A 22,038-nucleotide genomic window follows, 5' to 3' on the forward strand; every position below is an offset into this window, starting at 1 on the left:
TCTTTTAGAGTGACTTGACTCGGAGATTGGACTTGGCTAACTTACGCATGAGATAATTAACTAAATTATGCAATTTATCTATAGAGGTTCTTACAGTGGGGTTAGGTCCTTCAAAAATGAATATGGATCCGTGGTTTCTCTCGGATTCTGTTTCTGACTCGCTCTTGGTTTCAGATTCGTCGGCTTGTTCTCAGGTCGTAAGTGCAAGGAAGCTTGTCTTTTTGATCTTTTCGTCAAAATCTTCTGAGGAAGACTCATCCCATGTCGCCTGTAATGCTTTCTTCTTCCTTTGCTTCTTTGTTTCCTTTTGGTTCAGACAATTGGCTTTGATGTGTACCTTCTTATTGCAGCCGTAGCAGGTTACTTCAGACTTCACTTTTGGACTGGATTGCACTGTCTTGGACTGAATCACTTTCTTGATGTCTTTCTTGGTGAACCCTTTCTTCTTTTTGTAGAGCTTTCATATAAGGTTGACGAGTTCGGCTTCTATCTTGTCGTCATCGTCTTCTGAGTCCGGTTCTTCTTTGGACTCGGGTTCAGTTCTACGCTTTGCTTTTGATTCTCGCGTTCTGCTCGTTCCTACAATCAAAGCAATACCTTTCTCGACTGGAGTAGTATTAGTTTGTTCATGAAGCTCAAATTCAGAAAATAATTCATCTAATTTGATTAATGACAAATCCTTAGACACTTTGTAAGCATCTACCATAGATGCCCACTTCCTCGGAAATGCATTTAATACATACCTTATGACGTCGCGGTTCTCCACTTTTTGCCCGATTGCATGAAGGTTGTTCAGAAGGTCCTAAATCCGCGCATGAAGCTAGCTTGCTGTTTCACCTTCCTGCATTTTTTATGTTATATAGTTTATTCAAAATTAGATCTTTTTTACTTACTTTAGTATCGGAGTGTTGGTGCAGCGGGGTCGACAAGAGGGGTGGGGTGAATTACCTACAAAATAATAACTACCCTCCTCGTACTTTCAACTCTAAAATAGCAACAGTAATAAAATAAAATTAGAAAAGAAGAGACAAGAAATTTAATTTGGTTACAACCTAGTTGGTTGTTAATCCAAGCCAGTTGAACAGCTCCACTAGAAATGTCTCCTTCAATGTAGGCGAAGAAGCCTTTTTGCACACTAAGAAAACTCAAGAGTTGCTAAGAATTGTATACAGAGTTGATTGAATAATTTTTTAGCTCCAGGGGCCTTTATATAACTCCTGGAAATCCTATCTTGAGTCTTGAGGGCACCTCCAAAGGGGTCGAGGGTTCCTCCAAGTGAATAAGTGGATAAAACTTTATCAGCATGCAAACGGTCAGATTGACCCAGTTGAAGGTGCCCTCAATTCTTTTGAGGGCGCCCTCACTCTAGTGAGGGCGGAGGCGCATCAACAGTTGTTGAGGATGTCTCCAGCTGCTTTCCAACACTTCTTTGTCTTCACTTTAGCTTCCAAAGTCCCGATAGCTTCGGTGATTGCGGCCAACCGAAATAGGGCTCACCCGAATCTAATTTTCGGCCTTCTCCTTGAGCAGGCTTCTGTCCTAGCTTCTCATCCCTCGAATGTCATGCACGTTCTTGTTATCCACCAGAGTAGTCTTCCAAGCTCTTTCGTCCTTCGGAAGAATTGAGTCGGTTGGCTCCCTTCCCGTGTCGTCCTTCTCGCTAGCTGCGTCTTCCGCTCGACTTCCTGCGCCCCTAAGTTCCTGCACACTTAGACAACACAGGGATCAAAACCAAATAGGACCTAACCTAACTTGGTTGATCACATCAAAACAACCACGGGGTCCAACAATCTCCCCCTTTTTGATGTGCATCAACCCAAGTTCAAGTTAGGGGAAAAAATAGACAAATAGTAATTTAAAGAAATCACTAAACTAACATTTTAAGCATAAAGATTGCAATAATAGAATTTAAAAAAAAATAACTTGTTCCTATCCAAAAAAATTTTAAGTACCAATTTTAAAAAATATTAACTTCCCCTAAACTTGTTCATGTCTCTCCCCCTTTGATCACAGCAAAAACAGGGTAGACATTTTTCAAAATAAATTCTAAGTTAACAAAGAACTCTAATTTTTTTGGCAATTTAAAATACTTTTGAGAAATTTCCAAAAATATTTAAAAACTTGTTAAAGCATTATTTAATTTCTATTTTCATGCTTTATCAGTAAGTTAATTAAATATTTTTATTTCAATATTTTGACTTCCAGGCAGTGGTGAGACACTAGACCTTCTTGGTTATTGGAGCAACAACCACTTTCTTAGACAAAGCCCCATAAAGAAATTAATTGTTTAATTTTTCTTGCTGAAAGCGCTATATAACTTACAAAAATTTAATCTAAAAAAGATTTTGGAACCCAATAGAGGTTCCTTCCTACTGGTTAGTTAAAAACTTAGGGGGTACATATCCTTTAGGTATTTTTCTAAGTTGACCTTGGTAATGTTTGATATACCAATTTAATTTACCATAAATTCTAAGTTTTGATTTTTGAAATTTATTTAAGCATGCATGATCATTTTTCAACTTTTAAATTTCAATTTTCAATTTTTCATTCTCTAATTTTAGATTATCGTACATTTCTAGAGGACATGCTTTTGCTAAGTTTAATTTTAACTCATTATTTTCCTTTTCTAATTTAACTAAATCTTTAGCGAGCACTTTAATGAACTAAAAGGATTACTTGGGAGTTAGAGCACGCACCTTACTTACCTCAATTTTTGATGCTCCCCCTTCATCGCAGCTTTCTTCTTCTGATGATCCTCCCCCTTTATCTATGCTCATTTTTGCTGGTCTCATCTTCTTCTACTTGATGGTTGTCCATCAGTGCTAATCCCGAGAAGGCTTTGACTTCAGATTCGGAGGATGATGATTCATCCCATGTAGCCTTCAGACTCTTGTGTTTAGAGGACGTTAGTCTTTGGGACTTCTCCTTGTCTCTTTTCTTCAATTTTGGGCAGTCATCCTTGATGTGCCCTTCCTCGTTGCAGTTGTTGCATCGGACCGTCCTTTTGTTGCGTTGATGCTTTCTCAACTGTGATCTAAATTTATTAGTCTTAATAAACTTATTTAACTTCCTTATCAATAGCGTCACTTCAGTTTCATCGATCGACGCTTCAGAGTCGAGATCGCCCATCTCGGCTTATAGGGCAACATTATGATTTGACTTCTCTTTAGGTTCTGCAATTCGAGATTTGTGGAGTTTAAATGTAGAAAATAAATTTTCTAGCGTACTTACCTTAAAGTTCTTAGAGATGTAGTATGCATCTACTAAGGACGTCCATTCTGAAGTTCTTAGGAAGGCGTTGAGCGCATACCGCATCGAGTCTCAGTTTGTTACCATTTCTCTGAGATTGCTTAGTTTAGTTATCAGCTCCTTGATTCTTGCCTGGAGTTGCGCTACCTTTTCACCGTTGTTCATCCAGAGATTTGTCAGCTGAGTCTGGAGGTTGTCGCGCCTTGCTAACTTCGCTTCTGAGGTGCCTTCGTGGGGCTCCATGAATTTTTCCCAGAGGTCTTTGGAGGAGTCGTAGCTTTCGATCTGACTTACCTCTTGTGGCGGCAAGACGCTGAGCAGATGGAATTCTACTTTTCCATTGGCCACAAAATCATCTTGCACCTTTTTCGTCCAATTGTATTCTTCCTTGCCTTTAGGGGCTGAAAAACCATATTTCATAATTAAAAGAATATCAAATTCTATTTTTAAGAATACCTCCATTCGGCGTTTCCATGTCGCGAAGTCTCCGTCGAATTTCGGGGGATGAATACTTGCACCGGCCATCGTCTTGATCTTTGTTACTTCAGTTGGCGGTCAGTACTTCTGAGGTTGTCTAGCTCTGATACCACTTGATGGTTTAGCTGGGCCGACAACAGGGGAGGGGTGAATTGCCTGCAAAATAAGAACTACCCTCCTCGTACTTTCAACTCTAAAATAACAACAGTAATAAAATAAAATCAGAAAAGAAGAGACAAGAAATTTAACTTGGTTATAACCTAGGTGGTTGTTAATCCATGTAACGACCCAATTTTTCCTATTTCAAGTTCTAAATGTCCTTAAAAATATTTGGAAATACTTTTAAAATATTCTATAGATTTTTAGAAATTTTTAGAGTATTTTTATGCAATTTTTGGAGGTCGTTTGGTATTTTTACTAAACGAAAGAAGTTTTGACAAAAAACGTCCAAGCCGAGATTCGAACCGTGGACCTCAGACCTGAACCGAGCCTTAACCGAAACCAGCCAGCTAACTGGTCCGCGACCCTTTTTGTGAACATATATTGAACAAAATATATATAAGCAGTAGTTAGGAACGTTTAAAATAGATTGAAATAAAAAGTGCGCAGCTGAGGGATAGAAGCCGAGGCCTTTGACCCGAGCAAAACCCGGCTGACCAGCTGTACCAGCGGGCGATGCTAATCTAAGAAGGAGAGAAAAATATTTAAGGTATAGTTGATAATGGAACCCTAGTTTTAAAAAGGAATCGTTTTATTTTTCCCGAACCCAAAAATCTTTTCCTCCTCTCTCGCTCTCAACGCCGCGATTTCCTCTTCTCGGGCAGAAACGAAGCCACACCTAGGGCACGTCTCCGACGCCGGCGAGAGGCTTTTTCCGGCCGGTCTTCACCCGTGCGTGATCCTCTCGACGAGAAGAGCTCGTGAGCACGAAGGAGAAGCCGAGATCTTCATCTCTCCGAAACCCTAAGATCTCTTCTCGGTTGTAAGTGCAAGAACAAGGGGTAAGTTGCTACTCACCTGCAGTAGGATAGCTCCGAGGTTTATTCCTTGTTCCTCTTCTTGTTTCTGAAGCTTTGCATTGTCCTTTTTTTTGTTTCATTGCTGTGGCACCGGATATGAAGGGTAATGGTAGTAGCAAACTGTTTTCCCTCTTGTTTAGGATCATGTTGTGCAGAATTTTCTTTACCAAGGTTGTTTCGGGTCTACTGTACAGTTGGTATCAGAAGCTGCGTGTAACAGCTTCCTATAGTTTTTCTTTGCTTTGTATAGAATTTAGGAACCTGTTGTAACAGATTATGGCTACTAGGGGTGTAGTTCTTTTCCTTGTTTTTTTTTTGAAACCCGCCATAATAGATTTACTTCTTGTACATGATTGGCTTGGAATGGATAAACAGTGTAGCCCTAAAGTGTATGCTCGGTTTGTATTTGGTTCTTTGCTGTGGACTGAACAGTAGCAATCCTTCAGTTTTCTTTTGTTGCCATGAGTTCTTATAGGAAGTTGAGAAGAGGCTTTAAGTAATTTGAGTAGTTCCCATTAGCAATTAGTTGAGCATGTGTAATTTCCCTTGCTTCCATGAAACTCAATTTAAATTGTTTAGTTTTGAATAGCCTATTTGTAGCTTAGTTTTACCTTGCTATACTAGGCACAAACAGCATATATTTAGTGTACCTTGTAGCTTAGTTTTCCTGGCCAATACTGGGCAAGAACAGCCCTTTATTTAGCTAAAATGAGTTTAGCATTTTCCTTGATACTCAAAAAGGGCAAGAACAACCCTTTATTTAATTAGAATGGGTTTGGCATTTTCCTTGCTACTCAAAAAGGGCAAGAACAGCCCTTTATTTAGTTAGAATGGGTTTAGCATTTTCCTTGCCACTCAAAAAGGCAAGAACAACCTTTATTTAAAGTATGTAGTGTTAGTTTCTTGGTTTTCTTTATCATGAACATCTATTAAGCTTATCTTGTAGTTTGATTGGCTTTGCTTTATTTTTATAGCATGCTTAGTTAGTTGCATTTCTCTACTTGTTAGATATACTTACAGTGTTCTAGTAAGCTCCATTAGGGGATTATGAGAAGTTATGAGTAGAGAAAAGACCAAGGTCTAGTTAGAAAAGATAATAAGTAATTTAAAGTAAGAGGCTGGTACCCGACTTCCGAGGTTGTCGTTAAACAAATTCAGGTGACCAATTCTGAGGTCTTGGCCCTGGTAAGACCAAGGTCTTTATCCTCATAGGACTGGAGGCTCGCTACCTCAGTCACTATTAGAGAGCACGCATAAGATGGTACTAAGCCTGGGCCCAAGAAAGAGAAGAAGAAAGTTAAATATTAATTTCAAATATAAGGCTATAAGTAAATGAAACAAGTATCACCTATGTTTAGAACTAGCAAAGTTTAACTCCTATAATTCTAAGCATACCGTATTAGTTTTCATTTGTTTTCCTTATGAGTTTATTGAGCATGATTAGTCTTATTTCTAGATGATTACATCTTTATTCTTGTATAGCATGAGTAGCTTTACATGTTAGCATTTCAGTTAATTTGATTTATTGCTAATAGATGAGCATGAGTAGTTTTCTTCTTAAGCATTCAGTTTTAGCATGTTTCTTTTTTTTATATACATGCTTATCGAGTTTTTGTGAGTTAGATAGCGCTTACTAAGCAATTCACTTATAGTTTGCATTTCCTCCTACTGCAGATAAAGGTAAAGGGAAGTTATAGTCAGAAGGAAGGTGACAAGGAGATGTGTGATGGATGTGCGATGCCTGGACTATGGAAGCCTTGGGACTAGAAAGGAGTTTCCTTTAGTTTTCATTTCTTTTTGCTATGTTAGAAGTATTCGGGATGGTATATGTTATCTTGATGTTATTAGGACATAGTAGATGAATTGTGATCTTGTGTGATGATTTCTGGTATAGTTCTCTTTTGTTTTGGATTATTTACTGCGTGAGTTGTTTGATATATTGTAACGACCCAACTCCTGCTGACTAGGCTGTAAGGCGAATCGCTACAATACTGCTATACTGACTGTGCGGAAAACTGAGCAAATTTGAAATTTGCTAAACTAATTACTGTAAAGTCTTAACCTGACATTCTAAGAGTATCTAAGTGTTGTACACATGCTAGGAGAGACAATCTATGCCTCTCGAATGTCCTGCTAGCTGTAATCAGATATTTCAACCGATCCGTGAGTCGATTGAGTCGTCGGAACGATTCACAGATCGTTCCAGCTGATACTGGCACGGAGGCACCCTCTGGATCGGTCGGCTGACCGATCCGTAAGCTTACCTCGCTTCTGTACGCAACTGGATCGGTCTACCGACCGATCCAGGAACACCCTGATCGATCGGGAGACCGATCAGTGAGCCTCTGTGCTTCTGCTGCGTTCTGTACGCAGCTAGATCAGTCTACCCTGATCGGTCGGTAGACCGATCAGTGCACTTCCTAGCTTTCTGTTCGCTTCGGGATCGGTCGGCTGACCGATCCATAACCCTTGCCAACTCTCTGTTCGTGTCTGAGTCGGTCGGCTGACCGATCCAGTGACACCAACTCATTCCCGATCGGTCGGCTGACCGATCAGGGTTTCTGATTTCGAATCAGAAACTCTGATTTCAGCACTGGTTCGTGCCAAAACCTCACCCTACAACTATCTAATGTATAATAAACATTCTAGCAACATGTAGTAACAATTCTAAACTTAAGCTAAAGCAAGGTTTACTGATTCATGGCATTTTAACAACTTAAAGTGCATGAAGATATGAATTTCTAAAAGTTCTAATTGCTCAAACTTGCTAAGGTTCAAAAGTGCCTAAAACATGAAAACTGAACTAATAAACTGTAAAGTGCTAAAGTAAATGCTAAATCCCCAGAGGGTCTTTTATTCCAGTTCCTTCCACACACATCCTCATCTGCATTGCCCTCCAGCCTCTACTGCTAGTCCATTTTCCTTTTATCTGTATCTGCAGTATAAGGAAAATAGTATCTGTAAGCTTAGAGCTTAGTAAGAAACCATCTACCTCACTAAAACATGCAACGATGCGATTATGTTTTTAAATCATGCTGTTTGAAACATACTGAATATGCAAGCATGGCATGGTATCATACAAAGCATAAACTGGAACTGAAACATGGTATAGCATAGAAACTGAACATGAAACTGAACTAGTCATACATATATCTAAATCTGTACATGAACTCAAATCATGTAAACTGAACCTGAACTGAACTGAAAGCTAAATTAGTGTTCTCATCACTAGTTTCAAATTTGAAAACTATACATATAATAGATGAAAATACTAAACATGCTGTTGGGCCCTGGCAACTGTACTTACTGTGCGCGCATCCCTACGAGACCCGGGATTGCAAGTTCCGAATCCAGCAGGGTTACTAGGTTATCTGAACCTAGGGACGACTGTGGGAGTCCAGCCCATGGATATCTGATCCAAGTACAGTGCCAACTGAATAAAAGTAAAATACTGAATACTGTTTTATTTTACTTTGCTGTTCTAGGTTATCTGAACCTAGAGCTAGGTTATCTGAACCTAGAGGCTACTGTGGGAGCCCACCCAATGGATATCTGATCCATATAGCTGTAATAACTGATAATAAACTGAATAAAATGTTTCTAATACATTTTACATGCTGTTAGGACGCCTACTAATGCATCCTTCTAAACTGGGCATTCTACCGAATGCTTGGTGTGCACTAAAAGCACACCCTAAAACTGAAAACTGTAAAATTACTGAACTAATGCCAAAACTAACAAGCGAGAGCAATTATACTGCAGGTGAGGGGTTTCTTACCTCAATCGCAAGGTTTTCTTACGATTCTATTCGCTAGGTTTTCCGAAAAACTGATCCTCTCGACGAACCGCTTACGTCCCCGCGTTCCTCTCGCGGAGAAGAATCTTTTTCGTGTTGGAGTCGTCGCCGGAAGATGCACTTAGGTCCCTAGGGGGAGAACCCTAGAGTTCTCTTGGTGTGGCGCCGAGAGAAGGAGGAAGAGAAGAGGGTGGCGTCGGCGTGAGGTTTGGACGGGAGGAGATGTGCCGAACCAACTAAATCAAAATAAACCAAACCCACTTAAACCTCCTATTTATATCAAGTGGTAATTCCGGTCCAACTCTAATATAAATATAAACGTATCTCCTTTCTCTCAGCACGGCCCTGCTGGGTTCAACTGGTTACTAACATTATCCCTTACATCATAGGTCTCGGGTTCGATTCCCGCCTAAGCTATTTTACGGTTCCAATTATTTTTGCTACTTCCGCTACTCGGAAAATTCCGGAAAAATATCTAAAAATTCCAGAAAAATCATATAATAATTCTAAAATAAATTCGGGAATTTTTTGGGCTTTACAATCCCCCATACCTTATAAAAAGTTCATCCCCGAACTTAAAACAATTCTGGGTACTTCTGTCTCATGCTGGCCTCTGTCTCCCAAGTCGACTCTGCTGCTGTGTGATTTTGCCTGCTGACTTTGACTAATGGTACTTCCTTGTTCCGTAATTTCTTTACTGCTCGGTCTATTATCTGAATAGGCCGACTGTCATAGCTGAGATCATCACGGACCTATACCAACTGGGGCTCAATCACCTGGGTGGCGTCTGGAATATGCTTCTTCAGCATGGAGACATGAAATACGTTGTGGACAGCTGACATCTCCTGAGGTAGCTCTAGCTCATATGCTACCTTGCCCACTCTCTTCGTGATAAGGTATGGTCCCACATATCTGGGAGCTAGCTTGCCCTTCTTCCCAAAACGCATGACTCCCTTCATGGGAGCTACTCTGAGGAAAACTGTATCCCCAACTGAAAACTCTAGGGGTCTGCGGCTGTATCGGCATAGCTCTTCCGACGGCCTCAGGCTGCCTCTATGCTCTGCGAACTGCTATATGGGCTGTGGTATCTGCTACTAGATCCGTCTCAAGCTCTAGTTCCTTCTGCTCACCACTCTCATACCAGCAGATTGGTGATCCGCACCTCCGCCCATAGAGTGCCTCATAAGGTGTCATGCCGATAGTGGCCTGACTGTTGTTGTATGCAAATTCTGCTAGACTCAGATATTTGCACCAACTTCCCTTGAAATCTAGGGCACAAGCCCGGAGCATATCTTCGAGTACCTGATTTACTCGCTCCGTCTGACCATCTGTCTGAGGATGGAAAGCTGTGCTGAATTTTAACTGGGTGCCCATAGCTGACTGTACACACTTCCAGAAGTGTGATGTAAATCTGCTGTCTCTGTCTGATATAATGGTTCGTGGGACTCCATGCAGCCTGACTATCTCCTTGAGATACAACTGAGCTAGCTGCTCCATGGAATAGAATATTCTGATAGTTAAGAAGTGGGCTGATTTAGTCAACCTGTCGACTATTACCCAAATGGCATCAAAACCATTCGTGGTTCTGGGTAATCCCACTATGAAGTCCATAGAGATATCCTCCCACTTCCATTCTGGAATCTGGATCGGCTGCAGAACTCCTCCTGGTCGCTGATGTTCTGCCTTAACCCTCTGACAGGTTAGACAGATGCTGACGTATCTGGCGATATCTCACTTCATCCCAGGCCACCAAAATCGTTTCTTTAGATCCTGATACATTTTGGTGGAACCAGGATGCATCGCATAGGGAGTCCTGTGAGCCTCGTCTAGAATCTGTTTTCGTAGTTCCTCCTGATCTGGAACACAAAGTCTGCTACCACAATACACTACCCCACTATCGGACACTCAACTCTCCATTTCCTGATTCTGCTAACCCTTGCTTGATCTTCTGGATTTCATGATCCTGCTCCTGAGCTGTCTGGATATCATCAAGCAAGGTAGATGCTAAGGACATAGTGGAAAGCTGTCCGACTATAAGCTCGAGACTAAAGGCTGTAATCTCCTTCCTTAGGGGTGGTGACATAGCTGCTAAAGATAATAAGGTAGCACTGGACTTCCTGCTGAGTGCGTCTGCTACCTTATTAGCTTTCCCTGGATGGTAGAGGATATCTATGTCATAATCCTTGACCAGCTCTAACCATCTGCGCTGTCGCATATTCAGATCCTTCTGAGTAAAGAAATACTTCAGACTTTGATGATCTGTATATACTCTGCACTGAGCTCCGTACAAATAATGTCTCCAAATCTTGAGAGCGAACACCACTGCTGCAAGCTCAAGGTCGTGAGTAGGATAGTTCCTCTCATAATCCTTGAGTTGTCTGGAGGCATAAGCGATCACCTTGCCCTGCTGCATCAGTACTGCTCCTAATCCCACTGTAGATGTCAAAGCTGTCCGTGTTTTCTGGTATAGCTAAAATAGGAGCACTGGTCAATCTCCGTTTTAGTTCGCTGAAGCTGTTCTCGCAGTCCTCTGTCCACTGAAATTTCTTGTTCTTCCTGGTGAGAGCTGTCAGTGGGGAGGCTATTCTGGAGAAGTCCTCTACGAATTTCCTGTAGTAGCCTGCTAATCCCAGAAAGCTTCTGATTTCACTAGCGTTCCTGGGTCTCTTCCAGTTACTTACTGCTTCTATCTTGTTGGGATCTACCATAACACCATCCTTGGAGATGATGTGACCTAGGAAGGCTACCTGGTCCAGCCAAAATTCACATTTCGTGAATTTGGCGTACAGCTGGTTCTGCTGAAGGATCTGCAAAACTGTCTTCAGATGCTCTGCATGGTCCTCCTGAGTGCCTGAATAGATAAGAATGTCATCGATGAACACGATGACAAACTTGTCTAAGTATTCTCTGAATACTCTGTTCATGAGGTCCATGAAAGTAGCTGGAGCATTTGTCACGCCGAAAGGCATGACTACGAACTCGTAATGTCCGTATCTGGTCCTGAAAGCTGTTTTAGGTATATCACCTTTCTTGACTCTAACCTGGTGATATCCTGATCTGAGGTCAATTTTAGAGAACACTGTGGCTCCCTTTAGCTGGTCAAACAGGTCATCTATTCTGGGAGAGGGTACTGCTTTTAATTGTGACCGGTTGTGGCACGGTAGTTCATGCATAGCGCATGCTTCCATCCTTCTTCTTCACGAGCAACACAGGTGCTCCCATGGTGAGTGACTAGGGCGATGAAACCCTTGTCAAGAAGCTCCTCAGAATTGCTCCCAAGTTCCTTCGCCTCACTGAGCCATGCAGATGCGTGCCTTGGAAATTGGATTTGTGCCGGAATGAGCTCTATCTCAAATTCAATCTCCATGTCTGGGCTAAGCCTCTTTAGGAAAACTGCTGGTAGTCACAAACGACTCGAACCTCCGATAGCTGGTTCTTGTCCTGACCGGTGTTGACTACATTTGCTAAAAATCTCATGCATCCTGAATCCATTCTGTGCCTTCATTGCTGAGAGAAACTTCTGGCTTTTCTCTTTGGTTTTCCTATGAACTCAAATCGTACTCCTTCAGGTTGGAATATGACTTTCTATTTACGGCACTCTATAGAGGTATCCGATCAGAAAATCCATTCCAAAGATGACATCGTAGTCATCATTTCTAGCACTATCGATCACCAAAAGTTCCTGCGCTATAATGACCGCACCGCCCGAGCCGCGTAGATGTCATAATGTCTCCGAGGGTAGTGTTGTCGAAACCGACTATTGAGTACCTCCGAGGTGTTGCTAATTTCTCAAATGCCCCGGATACATAAGAGTGGGTTGCCCCAGATCGAATAAGACAACTGCATTATGTCAGAAATATTGATCCGACTGTGACAACCGCCGAGGCATTTGCTACGCCATCTCGTCGTGAGAAAATCAGCATTTGTGTTAGTGGGGCTTCTAATCGCCCTAACCGATCTGGGACCATCTAAGGTCGCATACATTCGTGTAGTCGCTACCGGCCGAGCTCCATATTGTATCGGTGAGGCCGAGGAAGACTATTCTTGTTCGCATTGCTAGCCATGTGCCCTTCCGTCCACATTCAAACAACCTCGCACTTTATGCGGCAAACTCCTGGATGATGTTTCCCACAAGTAGTACATTTGGGATGTCTGGAATGTTTTCCAGCTGGTCCTCCTTTTGGGTCACTGCTTGCCTTGCGTTTCCCCTTCCAGTTGGAGCTGTCCCTGTTGTTTCTGCTGAGTACCCGAGCTAGCTTGTCCCTTGGGCTCTGTGGAAACCTGCTTCTGCTGGGTGATATTGTGCTGATAGTGCTCGGTGATCAGAGCACTACTCACTAGCTCCTCTGTGGTTTGTGGCCTATGAACGCCACCAGCCACATTCATTGCGATCTCTGGTCTGAGCATCTTCAGCATCAAGCGTACTCGTTCCTTCTCTGAGCTGACTAGTTCTGGACACAGACGGGCCAACCTGTTAAATTTCTTCACGGCCTCCTGAACTGATAGGTTGCCCTGACGAAATTATGTAAACTCGTCATAATGTCGGTTCGTGACCTGCATGTGAAAGAATTCCTCGAAGAATTCTTTCTCGAAGTTGGCCCATGTCATCTGGTTTACTGGCCACTTCGATTTAACCCGCTCCCACCACATGCGTGCATCTCCTGTTAAACAGAAGGAGGCACACTTCACCTTTTCGTGCTCTGGCCAGTTTAGAAGCTCCATCGTGCTTTCCAGTGTTTTAAACCATGCCTGAGCATCCCATGGTTCGCTGGTGCCTGAGAAGTTCTCGGGCTTAATCCTCTGCCACTGGATAAGGTAAGCTTCTCTCTTAGCCCCTGCTACTGGGGCCACTGGGACTGGTACTACAGGCTGAGCTGGTACTACCCCTGTGATTACTGGAGTCGTGAGGTTCGGTACTGGAGTGACTGGGGGAGTAGTCTGCTGGTTAGCCTTTAAGGAGGCTATCTCCTGTTGCTGATCAGCTAACTACTGCTGTAAGGTCTGGGGGAGGCACTGAACTGCCTGCCTCATGCTGGGGCTCAGCCGCTGATGCTTTCTTAGCTGGACGTCCTCGTACCATTTTCTAAATAGCAGAGAACACATATATATAACTAGGCTATCATGTTATAGTTAACTACTGGTAACATGTTAATTACTATCACTGTAAACATGAATTAATTAACTACCAACATGAGAGCAAACATGAAAGCACTTATAACTGATATGAAAGCTGAAAACAAAATTGAGTGAGAGATGTTCTTACTTGGAAGCTGTAGGCACAATGCTGATGTGTGTGTAGGAAGTATGGAACACTTCTCTGATACCACTCTGTAACGTCCCAACTCCTGCTGACTAGGCTGTAAGGCGAATCGCTACAATACTGCGGTACTGACTGTGCGGAAAACTGAGCAAATTTGAAATTTGCTAAACTAATTACTGTAAAGTCTTAACCTGACATTCTAAGAGTATCTAAGTGTTGTACACATGCTAGGAGAGACAATCAATGCCTCTCGAATGTCCTGTTAGCTGTAATCAGACACTTCAACCGATCCGTGAGTCGATTGAGCCATCGGAACGATTCACAGATCGTTCCAGCTGATACTGGCACGGAGGCACCCTCTGGATCGGTCGGCTGACCGATCCATAAGCTTACCTCGCTTCTGTACGCAACTGGATCGGTCTACCGACCGATCCAGGAACACCCTGATCGATCGGGAGACCGATCAGTGAGCCTCTGTGCTTCTGCTGCGTTCTGTACGCAGCTAGATCGGTCTACCGACCGATCCAGGAGCGCCCTGATCGGTTGGTAGACCGATCAGTGCACTTCCTAGCTTTCTGTTCGCTTCGGGATCGGTCGGCTGACCGATCCATAACCCTTGCCAACTCTCTGTTCGTGTCTGAGTCGGTCGGCTGACCGATCCAGTGACACCAACTCATTCCCGATTGGTCGGCTGACCGATCAGGGTTTCTGATTTCGAATCAGAAACTCTGATTTCAGCATTGGTTCGTGCCAAAACCTCACCCTACAACTATCTAATGTATAATAAACATTCTAGCAACATGTAGTAACAATTCTAAACTTAAGCTAAAGCAAGGTTTACTGATTCATGGTATTTTAACAACTTAAAGTGCATGAAGATATGAATTTCTAAAAGTTCTAATTGCTCAAACTTGCTAAGGTTCAAAAGTGCCTAAAACATGAAAACTGAACTAATAAACTGTAAAGTGCTAAAGTAAATGCTAAATCCCCAGAGGGTCTTTTATTCCAGTTCCTTCCACACACATCCTCATCTGCATTGCCCTCCAGCCTCCACTGCTAGTCCATTTTCCTTTTACCTGTATCTGCAGTATAAGGAAAATAGTATCTGTAAGCTTAGAGCTTAGTAAGAAACCATCTACCTCACTAAAACATGCAACGATGCGATTATGTTTTTAAATCATGCTGTTTGAAACATACTGAATATGCAAGCATGGCATGGTATCATACAAAGCATAAACTGGAACTGAAACATGGCATAGCATAGAAACTGAACATGAAACTGAACTAGTCATACATATATCTAAATCTGTACATGAACTCAAATCATGTAAACTGAACCTGAACTGAACTGAAAGCTAAATTAGTGTTCTCATCACTAGTTTCAAATTTGAAAACTATACATATAATAGATGAAAATACTAAACATGCTGTTGGGCCCTGGCAACTGTACTTACTGTGCGCGCATCCCTACGAGACCCGGGATTGCAAGTTCCGAATCCAGCAGGGTTACTAGGTTATCTGAACCTAGGGACGACTGTGCCCATGGATATCTGATCCAAGTACAGTGCCAACTGAATAAAAGTAAAATACTGAATACTGTTTTATTTTACTTTGCTGTTCTAGGTTATCTGAACCTAGAGCTAGGTTATCTGAACCTAGAGGCTACTGTGGGAGCCCACCCAATGGATATCTGATCCATATAGCTGTAATAACTGATAATAAACTGAATAAAATGTTTCTAATACATTTTACATGCTGTTAGGACGCCTACTAGTGCATCCTTCTAAACTGGACATTCTACCGAATGCTTGGTGTGCACTAAAAGCACACCCTAAAACTGAAAACTGTAAAATTACTGAACTAACGCCAAAACTAACAAGTGAGAGCAATTATACTGCAGGTGAGGGGTTTCTTACCTCAATCGCAAGGTTTTCTTACGATTCTATTCGCTAGGTTTTCCGGAAAACTGATCCTCTCGACGAACCGCTTACGTCCCCGCGTTCCTCTCGCGGAGAAGAATATTTTTCGTGTTGGAGTCGTCGCCGGAAGATGCACTTAGGACCCTAGGGGGAGAACCCTAGAGTTCTCTTGGTGTGGCGCCGAGAGAAGGAGGAAGAGAAGAGGGTGGTGTCGGCGTGAGGTTTGGAGGGGAGGAGATGTGCCGAACCAACTAAATCAAAATAAACCAAACCCACTTAAACCTCCTATTTATATCAAGTGGTAATTCCGGTCCAACTCTAATATAAATATAAACGTTTCTCCTTTCTCTCAGCACGGCCCTGCTGGGTTCAACTGGTTACTAACATTATCCCTTACACCATAGGTCTCGGGTTCGATTCCCGCCTAAGCTATTTTACGGTTCCAATTATTTTTGCTACTTCCGCTACTCGGAAAATTCCGGAAAAATATCTAAAAATTCCAGAAAAAACATAGAATAATTCTAAAATAAATTCGGGAATTTTTTGGGCTTTACATATATGTTCTAGCCGCCTGTGGCTGATGTATATAGTGTTTGTATTTAAGATATTGTCACCTGTACAGGGGAGATGCTGCCGAAATTTTTCGGTAGGAACTTCTCTGGGGCCCCGATAAATCTAAGTGTTGCTATTAATAGCATAAGTAACACTAGTAAGTAGAGTTAGTAGTTAAGTAACGGTCATCCTTAGAGAGTAGTATAGTATAGTAAGAAGGGTGGTCGTTACAATCCAAGACGGTTGAACAACTCCACTAGAAATGTCTCCTTCACTGTAGGCGGAGAAGTCTTTTTACACACTAAGAAAGCTCAAGAATTGCTAGGAATTGTATACAGAGTTGATTGAATAATTTCCTAGCTACAAGGGCCTTTATATAGCTCATGGAAATCCTATCTCGTGAATTGAGGGCACCTCCAAGTGGATAAGTGGATAAAACTTTATCCGCGCGTAAACAGTCAGATTGACCCAGTTGAAGGCACCCTCAAAGGCATTGAGGGCGCCCTCAATGCAGTTGAGGGCCCCGCCACTCTGGTGAGGGCAGTGTTGGGATTTTCGGGCCGCAAAAATCACTTTTTCGCATTGCGGAAACCCCGAATCTCCCATGCCACCGGATCCGTGTGAAGTTTATAAAACAAAATTTCATGTACGAGTTTACTAAAGCCTAGATCTACACTAGGAGAAAGAATTTTACCCTTGATGTGAAGCCCTTCGCAATCCCGCTAGTCCTCGGTTCGCCGGATCTCGAAAGTGTCAAAGTAGACACTTCTCTATGTGTATCCACACAAGCAAGAGATGGAGAGGCCAAACAAAAGGTGTGCTAGCACCTATGAAGTGTTCGGCCAAGAGAGGAGAGGGAGAAGAAAATTGAGAGCAAGAGGAAGATGATGGAATGAATGCCTTGAATAAAAAAATCAATCTCATCCACACTAAAGGTGGCCGGCCACATAATGGTTTGTAACCCCCATGGAATATCAAGAGTCAAGTCTCTTGATCTCCTCCATGATGTGGCATTTGGTCAAGTCAAACTTGACCAAATGAAGAAGCCTTAATGATGTGGCATTGGTCAAGTCAAAGTCAAGTCAAAGCTTGACTCTTCATCTTCCTACTTAAGTCAAGTTAAACTTGACCACTTCTCTCCCTTGGTTGATCTAATCTAACCATTGGTTCAAGTAAATTTTAATTTAATGAATCTCTATTCATTGAATTAAATTAATTAAATGAGTCTAAGTTCAAATTAGACTCATTTAACACATGAACTAACTTGAGTCCAACTTAATTAGCATAATTTGGATTACTCTTAATCCAATTTGGTTCATCATATGAACCTAATCATTTAGGTTCATCAAATGAACCTAATCTCCATCTAATTGCCCTTTGTGTGTGACCCTATAGGTTCTTGTAACGTTGGCAATGCTCCTAATGTTGGATTTTTAAGGCCGCGAAAACCGCTTTTTCGCGTCGCAGAAACCCCGAAACTCCCTAGCCAACGGATCCATGCAAAGAAAAATTTCGAAAAAACTACGAGTATGAGTTTACCTCGATCTACACTTAGATCTACATGGAGAAAATCTTATACCTTCGATGCGTGCCCTTCGCGAGTCCCGCTCGTCCAAGGAGATGCCGGATCTCTAGTTGTCAAAGTAGACAACTCTCTAGAAGTATCCACACGAACAAGATGTGTTCTCTAACACACAAGGATGGAGAAGAGAACACCACAAGTGTGCTAGCACTTCTTGATGCTCTCGGATGGGATTGGAAGAAGAAGAAAGGAAAAGAAGAGAACACACTCCTCTAAAATCTCTATGTGACTTTCACTAACCTTTCTTCTTGGATTAGATTCACTCTCCTTTCTTCTCCCTTGCTTGAAACCCACAACCAAGAGAAGAGAAGGAGCAAGAAGAGAGCTTAGGAGGAGGAAGATGATGTGAATGAGAGTGAATGAAAAATTCATTCTCATTCAAAACCAAAAAGGTAACCCCCATTCTCATTAAATGTGGCCATTAAAGAGAATAGATTTGTAACCCCCATGAGGTGGCACACTTTGATGATATGGCACATCATCATTAGTCCTCCTAATGCCAAATCACTAATGATGTGGTAAATAGTCAAGTCAAACTTGACTCTTCCTCTTCCTCTCAAGTCAAGTCAAACTTGACTTAATCTCTCTCATGGTTGATCTAATCCAACCATTTAATTCAAGCCAATTTAATATAATGAATCTAATTCATTTAATTAAATTGATTCAATGAGTCATAATCTAAATTAGACTCATTGAACACATGAATCAACTTGAGTCCAACTCAATTAGCCCAATTAGGATTACTCTTAATCAAATTTATTCATCAAATGAATCTAATCCTCTTGGTTCATCATATGAACCTAATCTCCATCCACTTGTTCTTTGTGTGTGACCCAATAGGTTCTTGTAACATTGGCAATGCCCCTAAACTCATTTAGAAGAATAAGTAATGAGCGGTATCTAGCAATACATCATTACTACCCAAGTTACAAGAATGTTGAGATCCAACATCACCTTGTGACTACGAATTGTGACTCCTCACAATATATGACAAGTGTCCTTCTATCCTAGACATCTAGATTGATCAATGTGAGGCATAGACCGTGTCATCCTCTGATCAATCTAAATCTTGAACTCCAAGTAGACTCACTAAATCAAATGAGCTCAATATCTCATATTGACTCATTTGGGCATGGTCATGCACTTCGTGGTCTTACTCTATCAAGAATATCGATGTCACTCCCGTCATATAGGAGGGATAAATCTCATCTACATCACCCACATCCCTCTGCATAATTCGTTACATACCCAGTAATCGCCTTTATAGTCCACCCAGTTATGGGTGACGTTTGATGAAATCAAAGTACATAACTCCTTATGTAGGGATCCATGGTGACTTCAAGTCTAAAGACTAGTAGTCATACTAATAGCCACATGAAAAAGTATATGACACTCATATAACGATCCATAATACTTTCTCATGGCGGGTCATTCAGTATACATTCTCCAATGCATACCCATGTGTCAACTTGATATCTCTATATCCATGAATTGTGAGATTAAGTCATCGAGTTGACCTACATGCTAGTCTTATTGCATTAACATTGTCCCTGAATGTTAATACTCGACTAGGAATGATTAAGAGTAGTGTTCCCTATATCATCTCACTATCGGTTCAACTAACCGATTGATATAGGTGAGAACCTTCTACTAAAAGACGCTATTATACTTAGTTTATTTGGCACCAATACAAGTAAGTATAATAACCAAAACACATGCCTTTATTTATATAAATATGAATATGATACAATAAGTCCATAGTACAATCATCGAATGATTGGCTCTAGGGCTCTAACTAACAATCTCCCACTAGCACTAGTGTCAATCAGTGTAGGCTCTAAGCCCTAATGACCTAGTGTGACCTTTGTGCCAAAGCCTTGGTCAAGGGATCTGCGATGTTAGCCTCTGTAGGTACTCTGCATATCTTCACATCTCCTCTCTTGATAATCTCTCGAATGAGATGGAAGCGCCGTAGTATGTGTTTGGTCCGCTAGTGTGAGTGAGGTTCCTTCGCCTGTGCTATAGCTCCATTGTTGTCACAATAGAGCTCAATAGGGTCAGCGATACTGGGAACCACCCCAAGTTCAGTGATGAACTTGCAGATCCAAACTGCCTCCTTTGCTGCCTCTGATGTAGCAATGTACTCGGCCTCTGTCATGGAATCAGCTACTGTGTCCTGCTTCAAACTCTTCCAGCTCACAGCACCACCATTAATGAAAAATACGAACCCTGACTGCGATCGATAATCATCCTGGTCGGTCTAGAAGCTAGCATCACTGTAACCCTTTACAGCTAGCTCGTCATTGCCTCCATATATCAAGAAATATTCTTTAGTCCTTCTTAAGTACTTAAGAATATTCTTGACCGCTATCTAGTGACTTTCATCTGGATCTGACTAGTATCTGCTCGTCATGCTCAAAGCATACGAGACATCAGGTTGAGTACATAGCATGACGTACATGATAGATCCTATGGCTAAGGCATAAAGGATCTGATCCATGCGATCTCTCTCCTCTCTAGAAGAGGGACCTTGAGTCTTCGAAAGACTCACGCCATGTGACATCGGCAAAAATCCCTTCTTGGAGTTCTGCATGGCAAACCGAATGAGTACATTGTCAATGTATGTACTCTGACTCAGGCCAAGCAATCTCTTAGATCTATCTCTATAGATCTGTATCCCTAGAATGCGGGATGCCTCACCTAAGTCCTTCATTGAGAAGCAACTCCCTAGCCAGGTCTTAACAGAGTACTGAAGCAAAGGGATGTCCTTCCCAATGAGTAGTATGTCATCCACATACAATATGAGGAAGACAACTATATCCCCTACAACCTTCTTGTAGACATAAGGCTCATCTTCATTCTTGATGAAACCAAACTGTTTGATTGCATCATTGAATCAAAGATTCCAGCTCCGAGAAGCTTGCTTTAGTCCATAAATGGACCTATGCAGCTTGCATACTCTGCTAGTATGTTGTGGATCTACAAAACCCTCAGGTTGTGTCATGTACACATCCTTGAGTGGGTTTCCATTCAGAAACGCGGTTCTGACATCCATCTGCCATATCTCATAGTCATGGTAAGCTGCAATAGCAAGCATGATCCGAATGGACTTAAACATCGCTACTGGAGAAAAGGTTTCATCATAGTCAATACCATGAATCTACTTGAAACCTTTAGCTACCAAGCGACCCTTATAGATAAGTCCATCCATGTCAGTCTTTCTCTTAAAGACCCACTTACACCCTATGGGTTTTACCCCTTCAGGTGGATCAACCAAAGTCCATACTTGGTTGGTGTACATGGATTCCATTTCGGATCTCATGGCCTCTAGCCATTTCTCAAAATCTGGTCTCATCACAGCTTCCTGATAGGTGGTAGGCTCATCATCTATGAGCACAACGTCATCATGGTCAGACAAGAGAAATGAGTATCTCTCAGGCTGACGACGTACCCTATCAGACCTGCGAAGAGGCATGTCTACTTGAACTGGTTGTTGTTCCTCAACTCTTTGTGGAACAACATCATCTACAACATCTTGTGGTTCCAGTTCAACTTCCATCGAGGCTTCAGTGCTATGGTCCGCATCTTGAACTTCTTTAAGATCGAACGTACTCCCACTAGTCTTTCTAGAAACAAAGTCCCTTTCTAGAAAGACTCCAGTCTTTGCCACAACTATCTTGTGCTGACTGGAAATGTAGAAGTAATATCCCTTAGTTTCCTTGGGATATCCTATAAAGTAACACTTGTCGGATTTGGGTCCTAATTTATCTGAGACTTGACGTCTAATGTAAGCCTCACAACCCCAAATCCTCATGAAAGACGCCTGGGCATCTCTCCCACTCCATATCCTATATGGTGTCTTTATCACGGCCTTAGATGGAACTTGGTTGAGTATTAAAGCTGCCGTGTCTAGAGCATAGCCCCAAAGGAATGTTGGAAGATCTGTGTGACTCATCATAGACCGTACCATATCTAATAAGGTACGATTCCTCCTTTCGGATACACCATTCCACTGTGGTGTTCCAGGAGGAGTGAGTTGGGATAGGATCCCACACTCAGCTAGATAGTCATGAAACTCATGGCTAAGGTATTCTCCACCTCGATCTGATCGAAGTATCTTAATACTCTTGCCAAGCTGGTTCTGTACTTCATTCTTGAATTCTTTGAACTTGTTAAAGGATTCA

This window comes from Zingiber officinale, chromosome 1B (genome assembly GCF_018446385.1).
Source record: "Zingiber officinale cultivar Zhangliang chromosome 1B, Zo_v1.1, whole genome shotgun sequence".
Taxonomy (NCBI): Eukaryota; Viridiplantae; Streptophyta; class Magnoliopsida; order Zingiberales; family Zingiberaceae; genus Zingiber; species Zingiber officinale.